Raw genomic sequence first — 12,068 nt, 5'->3', positions numbered from 1 at the left:
TAGCCAAGAGAGCATTTCCAAGTCTTGCTTACTGGTTCCCTATTGACCCAAGAGAACTTTCCAAAGATCTTCTCTCAATCCAACTGCAATTAAACCACTTTATAATTGACACTGTTTTCCCTCCAAAATATGGGAAGTATACATTTTAATTTATTGTTAATTTACTGTGAAAATGTCCTTATCCAAATATAACACTTCACAATTTTGCATCGAAAAGAAAACATCTGAGGATTAACTACTGTCAAAAATAAATTATGGTTACTGGCACCTCCCATAGGGGCAGCAACCTACAGCTGGATGTCATCTCTGTGTATTACAATGAAGCCACAGGTGGAAGAAATTATGTTCCTGGTGCTATCTTGGCGGATCTAGAACCTGGGACCATGAACTCTGTTTGTTTGGGTCCCTTTGGCCAAATCTTTGGACCAAACCACTTTAGTTTTGGTTAGTCTGGGGCAGGCAACACCTGCACCAAAGGTCACTATACAGAGGGGCCTGAACTGGTTGATTTGGTCCTGCACATGGTGTAGAAGTCTCAGAGCTGTGATTGCCTTCAGGTCTTCTACCTAACCCACTCACTAGTTGGGGACACAGGCTCTGGAATGGGTACCTTGCTCATCAGCAAGATCTGTGAGGAGTATTCTGACCACACCATGAGCACCTTTAGTGCAGTACCCTCACCCAGTGTCTGACACTGTGATTGAGCCCTACAGTGCTACCCTCTCTGTCCAGCAGGTTATAGAGAATACTGATGAGACCTACTGTATTGATAACCAGGCCCTCTGCTTTCACATCCTCAGGTGGACCATGTCCACCTATGGGTACCCAACCCAAAGTCTCAGCCACCATGGGTGGTGTCACCATCTGCCTCTGCTTCCCTGGCCAGCTTGTTTTTGACCTTTGCAAACTGGCAGTCAACATGACATGCTTCTCATGTCTCTGCCTCTTCATGCCTGGCTTTGCCCCTTTAACCAGCTGTGGGAGTCAGCAATATTGGGCCCTCATTGTACCCTAACTCACCCAGCAGGTATTTGATTTCAAGAATGTGATAACTGCCTGTGATCCCTGCCATGGCTGGTACCTCACTGTGGCTGCTGCTTTCCATGGGCAGATATCTGTGAAGGAGGTGGACAAGCAGATGCTTGACATGCAAAACAAGAAGAGCAGTTACTTTGTGGGGTGGATCCCCAACAACATCAAGGCAGCTCTCTGACACCCCACCCTGTGGCTTGAAGACAGCGGTTACCTTCCTTGGCAACAGCACAGCCTTCCAGGAGCTGTTCAAGCGCATCTCGGAGCAGTTTTGGCCATGTTCCACAGGAAGGCCTTCCTGCACTGGCCCCCCAGTGAGGGCTTGGATGAGATGGAGTTCACTGAGGCTAAGAGCAACATGAATGACCTGGTATCCGAGACCAGCAGTACCAGGACACCATGGCAGAAGAGGAGGAGGATCTTGGTGAGGAGGCAGAAGAGGAGGCCGAAGGCCACTCCCCCTCACTTGGGATTCTCAGTTCCCTCCACCTTTTTCCTCAGTTGCCCCTTTCCTCTTCCTCAGAATTTGCATCCTCTGCCTCTGTGTATTTTTAGTGGAGGGATGTTCTAGAACAGTGCCTCACACATAATAGGTACTCAATGGATACTTATTGTTTGTGGACTGTTTCTCTTTCCATTTTGGGAAATGTAGATTTCTTCAATTCTGTGTAACCTTGTATTTCCTTCTAGTGCCCACTCCTCCCATTTGTTCAGTTAATATTTCCCTCTCTGTTTTCAAGATAATTCTCCAAAGAGCTGGGTCACATCCAGATCCTATTTACACCTGTGAGATGAAACAGTACCCTAAGCCCACGTGGTAGCTAAGGGGAAAGAGAACCACTGCCTACAGGGAGATGAAGGCCCTACAGGAAGTGGGTGGGATTTCCCTTCTGCAGCAGTGTTGGAGAGTGGGATTCAGGCTATTAAAGTCCTGGTTTTCTGGTATTTTTCTCTGTTTCTCTCTCAGCTTTGGGGGGCGGGGTATGTTAACAGTATTATCTCCATTTTCAGTCTTTTTCCAAGTTCTGTCCTGAACTGTTTCCTTGCTGGTCTGCTCCTCTCTGTCAAGTGGGGTCCTTCCCCTTCCACGCTACCTCCCTCTTACATCGGACCCCTCCCTTTCTCTGGATGGAGGAAGGGATAAAGGGGGAAGAGGTCAACTGGCTTTAGTTCCTAAGCTTCCAGAAGGCCCTCCTTCTCCCGACCTTTTCTTACCCAAAAAGGAATATTAGTCCTGCTGTAGGTGTATGAAAAAGTATGTACTGCCACCTAAATGTTGTTGTAGTCATTCCCCTGAGAAGAAGGGACAAGACACCCTCTGTCTTTTGGTAACATCTCATTTCTTCTTTCACTGTTGCTATTGTCCTATCCTATACTTCAAATTTCTATTTTGTGTTGAAGTTGCTTGTTTTTTGCTCATACTGAAAAACAAAAGACATTACCCCAAGAGCCAAAAATAAATGGGAATTGAAAAAATATTCTGTGTTCCAACAAAACTTTATTTATAAAAGTGGTAGTGGGCTGCATTTGGTCTGTAAGCCAAGGCTTGCTGACCCCTGCATTATGAGAAGGTTGAGGCTTGGGCTCCAGCATGAATGCTGAAGGGTTGGAATTGTCTGTGGGAAACAAGAAGAGTGAGTATGGATGGGCAACAAGGAAAAGCATACAGGTGGAGCTGAGCATTCAGCTACATTAGAAAGCATGTGTTGGTGGTGGCCCCATCTGCACTGTTTTTCAAGCCTTTAGCAATTCTGAATACTTCTTATTCTGTGATCAGAGAGCATTGCTTTCACTTCCGGCTCATTGTAGCTATGTCTCCCCCTAGACTAGGGACATTATGAGGCGAAGGTCCTTGTCTAATTTTTTTAATAGCCTATTTTTTCTCAGTTTCTAGCTAATGACCACATTCTTTAGCCGTAGGCATTTGCTTGTCACCTCATTGTGACCCAGTGAGAGCCCTTCCTGAACCTGAGCCCTAATGGCCAGGCCTGCCTCACTTCTTGTTGCATTCGCTCAGGCCCGTCTCACTCTCTGAGCACTGGTGACTAATGTGGTGACTGCGGCTGGTCAGAGAAGATGAAGTCATGTAGCAATTATGGCTCCACACTCATGCATACACTGTTTTATCTGTTTTGTACCCCCATCTTCCGGTCTTCAGAACAAAAAAATTCTCTGACTTCACGTGGCCCACACAGCTGTCCAACTGGCTGCAAACAGAGAAGTGAGTGAAGTCAGTGAAGGGATGAGTCACTGCACAACAGTGTCATTTACACTAGTCCCCACCCCCTTCCTCCTTCAGCTGGGGATTTACTGCTTGGGTAGGAGCCCTTTGCCACATCCCCAAGGACAATGTGCAAGGAAGAGCCTCTCAGGGGTAGAAGTAACTTACTTGGCAAATGGATTGTTCACTACTGCTCCACCTAGTTGAGTAATGAGGCGATGATAGCATTTAAGGGTCATAGACAATTGGCTGAGTGGTATTTAAATCTTCTCAAAAAAGGACAAACAATATACAATTCAAAGCCCAAATCCTTATAATATAAGTATAGCCTAATAGTATTTTCTGAGTCACAATGCCAAGTAAACCTATAACCAGGAAATGTCATAGGAACCAATGGTAACCTTATTCCCCGCTGCTATTGTCCACATTAATTCGTGAAACCCCATGCAAATGAGCACCCATGCGAGGCACGTGGCATTGTCTGCTAATCTGAATTGAGGTTGGTGGGTTTTATCATGATCAATGTTATATTTGGATCCATGTTGCCATGGATTTAAAATCTATGACGAAGAAAAATAATATCAATGATATTATTAATAAAAAATGATTTTCTCACTGTGATTTCTGCATTTCTACTATAAATTTTTTTCTCTTTTAAGGCTGAAGCCATTCAGAATATGAGAAGCTTAGACTAGATGAAACACATTAACTGTATTTCCTGCTTTTCTTGCCCTCGGCTAGCCTTCTGTAATCATCACCCTTGCATCTCTGTCTTTAAAAGTTCTCTTTCCTCCTCTTTGTAATGGGCCTCCCAGGGGACTGCTCTTGGATTTTCAGACTGAGGGGGAGAAAGAGAGAGACAAGGCTGAGGCTGGAGGAGCAGCTGCTAGTCCACCCTGCTGCCAAGGCTTGGCACCAGGTTCCTGGGGAAGCGGTAGGCACCTGGTTCACACAGGACCAGCACAGCTGGTCCAGCTTTTGACTGGCAGAGCGTGGCTTCCTTCGTCACCAAAGTGACTGTCCCTGTGATCTCGCTACAGCCTGCTGAAACTGAGAGGGATACAGTGAAAGCGGTACACCTCGGCAGAGCAGGTGCAAGTCACATTTCACTAATGAACAATGCACATTTTGCACACAGGGAGGCTTTGATCTGAGAGTAAATAGCCCTTCTGTTGGACAGGATGTTGGCGGAGGCAGACAGCAGTGAGAAGCATCAGGAAGGATCCTTCCTTCTAGAAAGTCAGTGCAAGAGCAAGCAATCACCAAATAATTCTTGCAGAGTCAAACACTCCCATTCTGAGACTTTTTGGGAGAAAGCTATGTGTTTGTGGAAGTCTTTTAGTTGATTCTATATTTAGACCATCCCCCGAATAAGCAAAACCTTTCTTCTGTATTAAATTTGTCTGTTTACTACTGATCAATTTCATTTCTGCCTTATGGATTTACATAGAACAATTCTAAGAGGTGAAATCAGAGCTGAGACTGGAACCCAAGCCAGTCCCGGCCTTGTGCCTCTGTGTCATGTCACCCTGATGATGTCTGAAATCATGTGCAGGAGTGACTGTGATTCTGTGCTAGGCAAGGTACAAATGATCTATCCCCCTCTTTAAGTACACAGGACTTCCCATCATCTCACCTTCCTTTCCCCACAACCTGCTTTTAGCGGATGACCTGACCTGAGACTGTATGCAAATTTAAGCCAATGTATTTGTATCCTTGTATTTGAATTATTTCCTCTCAGTTTTCATTGAGCGGTGTAGCTTGTTGGGCAAGGGAATTGAGGTTTCACAGAGCAGATGAGGGAGGGGCATTTAAGGAGAGGGTGAAGAGGGGATGTCCATATAAGGAAAAGGTCTCCTTGGGATAAGGACTGGGGTATCTCCACATCTGTAAGGACGGCCAATGTCAGAGAAATAGAGGCATACCCCCTCCATATGAACACTGTGGGAATGGCTGATGAGTCAGGAGATAGGCCTCAAGTAAGGAACTCAGTGCAAGCACATTATTGCTCAAAAGCTGGATATGCCAGGAGGCAGGTGGATTCATAGCAGTAAAAATATAGCTTGGTTACTTGGACAGTAACACATGGTTACTGTCCATAGACCTGAATAACAGGGTTCAGGGCTTTAGAGCAGATACTGCACCTGAATTCATGCCTAAGACAGTGGAAAATGCCTACCTGCATATGTGCATCTGTGAGAGGGTTATGCAGTAACCCTCTATGGGTGAGAGGTGGAGAGACGTGGATTTAAAACCTAACATGGAGCCCTGGCTGGGTGGCTCAGTTGGTTGGAGTGTTGTCCCATGCACCAATAGGGTTAGTTCCTCTGTCAGGACACATCTAGTATGCAGGTTCAATCCCTGGCCGACGTGTGATAGGGAGGCAACCAAAGAATTTTGCTTTCTCTCCCTCTCAAGTCACTAAATGTATCTTCAGGTGGAGGTTAAAAAAGAAAACCCTAATGTGGACAGGCCTTGAGCCCTTGTGTCAGCAAGGGCCCTCTGTGCCTGGGAAGGCATTGGTATGGCCAGTCTTGGTCAGGTTCAGAGCAAGTGGGGCATGCAATGTGTCAGAGAGACAAGCTTCACTGTTCTCAAATCCTGGTATTGCCCTTGGGTCAGAAGCTTGTTTTGGATACTTGACAACAGATTAACTGACTCCAGTGGCTACACTGCTGTCAGGACTGGCTCAGGACCCAAACAAAGTCAAACTAGGGCATTCAGACCTTTGTGAATTCAGAGGAACAAAGCTAAGGAAGGCTGGGATGGATATCATATAGGTGCTTGTAACGCTTCACACTTTTTTCCCCTTCTTTCTTTTACCTGATCAAGATGCATCTCTCCAATATACCACAGTCCTCTGGACCTAGCTGTTTCTTAAGGAATTAATCAATGAATTGTACAGGAACATTGTGGCTAACTAGACTGTACTCTCATTATTAGATAGAAATCATTTGGGATAGAAGTGGGCATGGGTAAGATAAGTGAATTTACCCAAAAGAATGGGAATGTTGGGTATCAGGGTTGTGTGTGTGTGTGTGTGTGTGAGAGAGAGAGAGAGAGAGGGAATTAATCAACATGAAAAAACTCTCCATAGGAACTAGAGATATAAGGCTGATGCTATTAAGGATCCCTCTATATATGAAATTCCTGCAGTTCTCTTTATTGCCATTGGAACGTTATTGCCTCATTGCCGCCCACTGGCCTGCCTGCTATACAGTATTCTGCATTGTTATGGCTTTTCAAGAGCATTCTACTTCACAACAAGCTTATTGTGTCTAGTCAATTACATTTGAATGTGTAGATTATATTTTCCTTTTTGTTTTGTTCAAATTTGTCATTTTGAATTCATTTGACATTTACTTCCATTAAAAAAAGTTTCTGAGACTCATCTTTCCCTTTGCTAATTTTAACACTTTGAAAATGTATCACTGAGTCAACAGCGACAGCCCGTTGTTGCTCACTTTTCCTTTGGATTTGAACTCTGCTCTTCATTCTAAATCTTTCTGGTGGATTTGGGTTCTTTAAATCCAAAATGTCTCACTTTGCTACCTGTTGGTGGGCCACAAACATTGCTGTTTCTCATTCTAAGCTGGTAATTGCTGATTCTTTTTCTTAGGGTTTTCTCAGAGCGTTTGGGAGACATGTGAGTTGGTGTTCAGATCTGCCCACAGATTTCACTGTGCTTCCCTATTTCAAATTTCATTTACAATTTAACATTTAGTTTGTCTGTGTCTTTTGTTTGGTCTCTTTTATGATTCTTTTATTTATTTTTGCTTTTCTATGATTAGAAGGTTTGCACTGGGACTTCAACCTTTATCTTTTTTACAATTATATATTTTTCATTGTTTTGTAGTTTGTACTTTTACTGTTGTTGCAATCCCCAATTGCATAAATGCCTCTTCCTGCCCTCAGGACATTGGTTTGTAAACTAGTTACAATTACTTATTTATCCATTTCTTCATTTTCATGGGAGAATCTATGGGTTCGAATGCGTGTGTGGATGGGAGTCCCCCAAAGCTTTCCTTGTCCATTTTTGACTTGCTGGTCAGTTTCTCCCTTGTTCTTCCTTCAGCATGGTTCTGCTTGGCTTGGGTATCCGTGCCAGAGAGATTGGGGACAATTAGAGAAGAACCTTGAAATATGTCACATGGTAAAAACAAAATCCCAGGAAGAGCTTACTTCATTTTGTTGCGAATTGGGCAGCAGGTAGGGGGAGACAGAGCAGAGCAAGGTCTCGATTTTTGTGAAAAATCAAGTTTTGTGAAAAACTTGTTTTTCACTTCATGAGCCGTGGGAGACTAGCTCGGAAAACCTGAAGCATTTGTTGTTTGTGTCTCTCCTCTGTTAACCAAAATGTGGTCTGTATTCAAGCCTCCAATCAACTCAAAGTCCTTTCAAAGATAAAGATTGTCTCCCATCTCCCCAGCACCTACCAAGCACAGAGTATGGGATATAACTGGCTGTCAATACATATTGCTGAACAAATAGATAAACATTTTCCTCCAGTGCTGTATATGATGGCATTCAATAACTTCATTAGGAGTCACTAAAACATATTTAAAAATCACTGGCTCCACACTTTTTTGGTCCATGTGAACCCTATCCATTTTTTTCTAAATGACATCTAATTTTTATTTTGTCTTTTATAAGCAAATATTAAAAAACTGGGATTGTTCAGTTTTTTTGAGCAGAGCTTAGGAGAAATAGACTGTAAGGGTAGTTAACACATTGAGTGTGTATTTACTAACAAACCTGGCTGGGATGAATATTAGCTCTGAGACTGTGAAAGAGACAGATGGGGAACCATCAGTTTATTTTATCTGTGCAGAGAATCAGCTTCCCTTGAAACTTTCTCTTATGTCGTCCCCTACATCGATCGGCAGACAGAGCCACTTGCTGCTAGATCTCCATTTCACTTCATTCTGCACAGACACACAAAGGTAGTGTGTTCTTTCCTATCTTGATGGCAGATAATTCATGTTAACCCAGTATTATCCCTGGCAATATAAGATTATTTGAATGTAAAGGCATAATAAGATCAATACTTTAACTGATGCTCTCAAGAATTATTTGCTTAAAGCTAGAAGGGGTACAATTCAGTGCTTTTCAGCAATTTTGTTACGAAGTAATATCCTTATGTACGAAGTGGTTTCATAGCAGTCCTTATCTTTTAGTGCAGGTCTCTCCTCCCTTTCTCTCTAGCCCTTCCCCAATAAAGTACTACTTTGAGCAAAATGTGGAACATGTAATCTTGGATCATTTGAAAACTAAATTGCAAATTAGGTCAATAAGAATATCTGAAGAATTTTGGGTTGTAAGAGTAATAGAGAAAGAATGAACAAGTACCTTGAGTACCTGGTGCATAGTAGGTGCTCAATAGCTGTGACCTTTGTACAGGAATGTGGCTGCTGAGCACACAAATACGAAACCAAAGCAGCAATGCAGAAGCATACACACGCTAAGGAATAAAGGTGACAAAACGCAATGTGTAGGAAGTAATCTCAAATGGATTCAGTTTGTTCTTCTGGAATTCAGAAAGAACCTTCCAGAATACAAAAGGTCTAACTGGACTTGATGTAATATAAGTTAGTAGTGGTCATGGTTGTTCAGATGACACATGGCCTTCAGTCTTATCATTGTTTTTTGGTCAAACTTTTTTAAAGCTTTTATTGATTTTATTTTTAGAGAAGGAAGGGAGGGAGATAGAGAGAGAGAGAGAAACATCAATGTGCGGTTGCTGGGGGTCATGGCCTGTAACCCAGGCATGTACCCTGACTGGGAATCGAACCTGCAACACTTTGGTTCAGAGCCCTCGCCCAATCCACTGAGCTATGCCAGCCAGGGCTGTCAACCTTTAGTTTTCTTTGTATTATACATTTTCTACCCTTAAGATTTGGGAAAATAATACGTATTTTTAAAATCAAGTGAAAAACAACTTTTTTTTTCTGGGAAAGGAGTGAAACCCTTGTTCCAATGTTGTGGTTCTTTGATTAGTGGCAGATGCTTTCATAATCCTGCTAATCACTGGGTATGTTCACTCAAAATTGATCTATGGCATTAATAAATAACAAGCATCATCATTAAGTTGCAGAGGACTTAAGTCTTGACCTTGTGCCCCAAGGACCAATAAAGCTGCACTCATTTAGAGATAGTTCTGGAGACAAAGTTTCCTCATTTTAAATGCCCACATCCAATTCTTTAGAGTTCAGCTTGGTATCATTAGCCGAGTCTGCCTGCTACGTCTCAAGAGACAGAAACAGGCTCTTAAGCAGCATTCGTCCTAATTGCCTTGTTTGTATTAACCTCCCCAGAAACTTCAACTTATGTGGAAAGGTTCTTTTTTCTTTGTTCTGCCTGTAGCCCCTAGAACGAATTGAACTTCTGCTACCTGTCGGATCCTTTTCGAACCTGGCTTTTCACTACAACTTTGTTCTGAGGTGTTTTCAGCTGTGACTGCAGAACACTGTAAAAAGGGGTTAAAAATTTATCCTACTCTAAAATTGCTTCTCCGTGATCACATCCCAGTACTTTCTTTTAAGCATGACTATTTTTTCCATCTGTGCCCTGAGCATTCTTCTCTCTGCCTTCATTCATGTGGTTGACTCTACATAGAAGGCCCTCTCTCAGCTCCCCCTATTTAAATTTTAACATCCTAGCAGTAGTTCACTCTCTCTATGAAATCCTTCTGGATTCTTGTGGCTGGAGACACGCTCTCCCTTCTCTGCATTCCCATAGCCGCCCAAGGACTCCTCATGGCCACTATCATACGCTACCTTGATGTTTATCTCCCAGATTTCCTGGGCTGTTCCCATTTTAAGAGATGGGACTTTGCTTCCTCAGTGGTTTCCAACCAAGAGCCCTCTTAGAGAAGTTGCTCAAATGATTGACTGAAGACAAGTATAACTAGGAATAAAATGACCTGTTTACTAGACTAAATTCCAACCCCCCCTTTAACTGGATTTTGAAATTACATAGATATAGCCAGCTGTATAATGCAAAATAATTTCCTCCTCTCCCCAAGACACTTATATAAACCATCAAAATTGTGAGTATAAAGAAGTACAAGTGTTTGTAGGTGCATGACTGTGCTTTGGGAGAAACATAAGTTGACATTTTGGCAAAATGATTAAAAAATAACAATAACCTAGTGGTGTGTGGCCTATTATTTTAGGCAAAACCTGTTGTGTCCTGAGAAAGGTTGTCTTGGTGTTCTCTGAAACCTGAGCCGTAGATCACCCCTCTAAATTTGGCTTTGATTCAAATTTCCTAGAGTTACAGCTGAGCCCCTGAGGTGCTGACTCACCACCCTTGTTAAACTTTCTGGCACCAGCACATGTACTGTGACTTTTTTTTTTTGTCTCCAAAGAATATATAGTCACATCAGAGAAGAACGTTGTCCATCTTCTTTCCCCTCGGTGCCCACTAATTTCCAAGTTCTTTTATAGCTGAAGGAACAGATCTACAACCTCAGAGTTAAATTTAATTGCTGTTTCATAAACTTGCACTAAAATTCTGCTTTCTTCTTTGGGAAATAAGGGATCTTTCTGGCACAAACATTTCCAATGGATTAATAACACTTTAGTAGTAAATTTAGATATAAAGAATCAAATTCTATTCAGAAAACTCACCTACTGCATATAATGAAATTATTTATAGCAAGAAAATCCAGAGAAATAAATCATAGGCCCTGCCCTTAGTCATTTAAGACATCAACAGACATGAAAAAATTAAAACAACACAGTGTCAAAAGGAATATAGAATAGGTATGGTAATGAAAATATAAAATGAGGCATTCATTAGATTCACAAGAATATTGGCACAATTAATGAGATAATGTGTTTTGCAAACTTGGAGATGCCTTGATGAACATGAACATTTCTGCCGAGTGGGGATACCAAGGGCAGTTTTATCGTCAGTTTATTGTGTGGAATAAATGAGGTAATAAAGATGAGGCATTTGGAATACCAGCTGACACATGGGCAGTTATTTTGAAAGATCATTTCTCATCTCTATAAGTTATTTCAGAGCTCTTTACAAATAGTTGTTACATTTCCATCATTTCCCTAATAGGAAGAAGGACTGGTAATAGTCATTGCAATGACATAAAATATGTTACAATGAAGGATTATGCCACCTAGAGCTATAGAGTTATCACAATGAAGAAAAATTCTTAAGGCTTCATTATATGTTCATAACAACATAACTAAAGTAAGACTTCTTTAGTATCAAATATGTATTCTTCACACACTAAGTGCCTGATGGGCTTTCAAAGGCTCATGGAAGTTAAACAGGTCTGGGCTGAAGCACTGTATCGAAGCTGACCGTAATGAATAACAGGAGCTGAGTCTTCTAGATGATCAAAGTCAGACCGAAGGAGTGAAAACATAAACTGAGCGTGTTAATTATTGCTATGTCAACAAGATAAAACAAATTGATCGCTTAATTGTTCATTGTGGTTATGTTGGTGGTAGATAGTGTAGGTGCAGCCACTCACTTTCAATTTATTTTTAATACATAGCACAGTCCGGGTGTTATAGTGGGGAGTCTAGCTGTGTGACCTTCAACCTGTTATTACTAACACTGGGCAGAAGTTTCACTCTCTAAAATTGGAGTGTGCCTCTCCTGCTCCTTCTGGAGCTAAAATGCCACAGATAAACTAATTACTAAAATTCTGTGGCATACCAAAATATATATTTTTTGCTGATCTGTCACAAAAAATAGGTATAATTTTGATTCATTCACACCAGACAGCTACTGTTGTATTGGCTGTTTTTTTTTTTTATTTGACACTCTAAGGGAAAAGAGGTCAGTT

The 12,068-nt window shown here is 41.9% G+C and overlaps 1 pseudogene; it reads left to right on the top strand.

Annotated features, from left to right (window-relative positions):
- Window positions 1-245: 245 nt before the first annotated feature.
- On the top strand, window positions 246-1,651 carry LOC114496794 (annotated as a pseudogene).
- Window positions 1,652-12,068: the final 10,417 nt, after the last annotated feature.

The sequence above is a fragment of the Phyllostomus discolor genome, chromosome 5, assembly GCF_004126475.2.
Source record: "Phyllostomus discolor isolate MPI-MPIP mPhyDis1 chromosome 5, mPhyDis1.pri.v3, whole genome shotgun sequence".
Taxonomy (NCBI): Eukaryota; Metazoa; Chordata; class Mammalia; order Chiroptera; family Phyllostomidae; genus Phyllostomus; species Phyllostomus discolor.
Note: the sequence above shows the minus strand (reverse complement) of the source record. Positions and strands in the feature narration are given on the sequence as shown.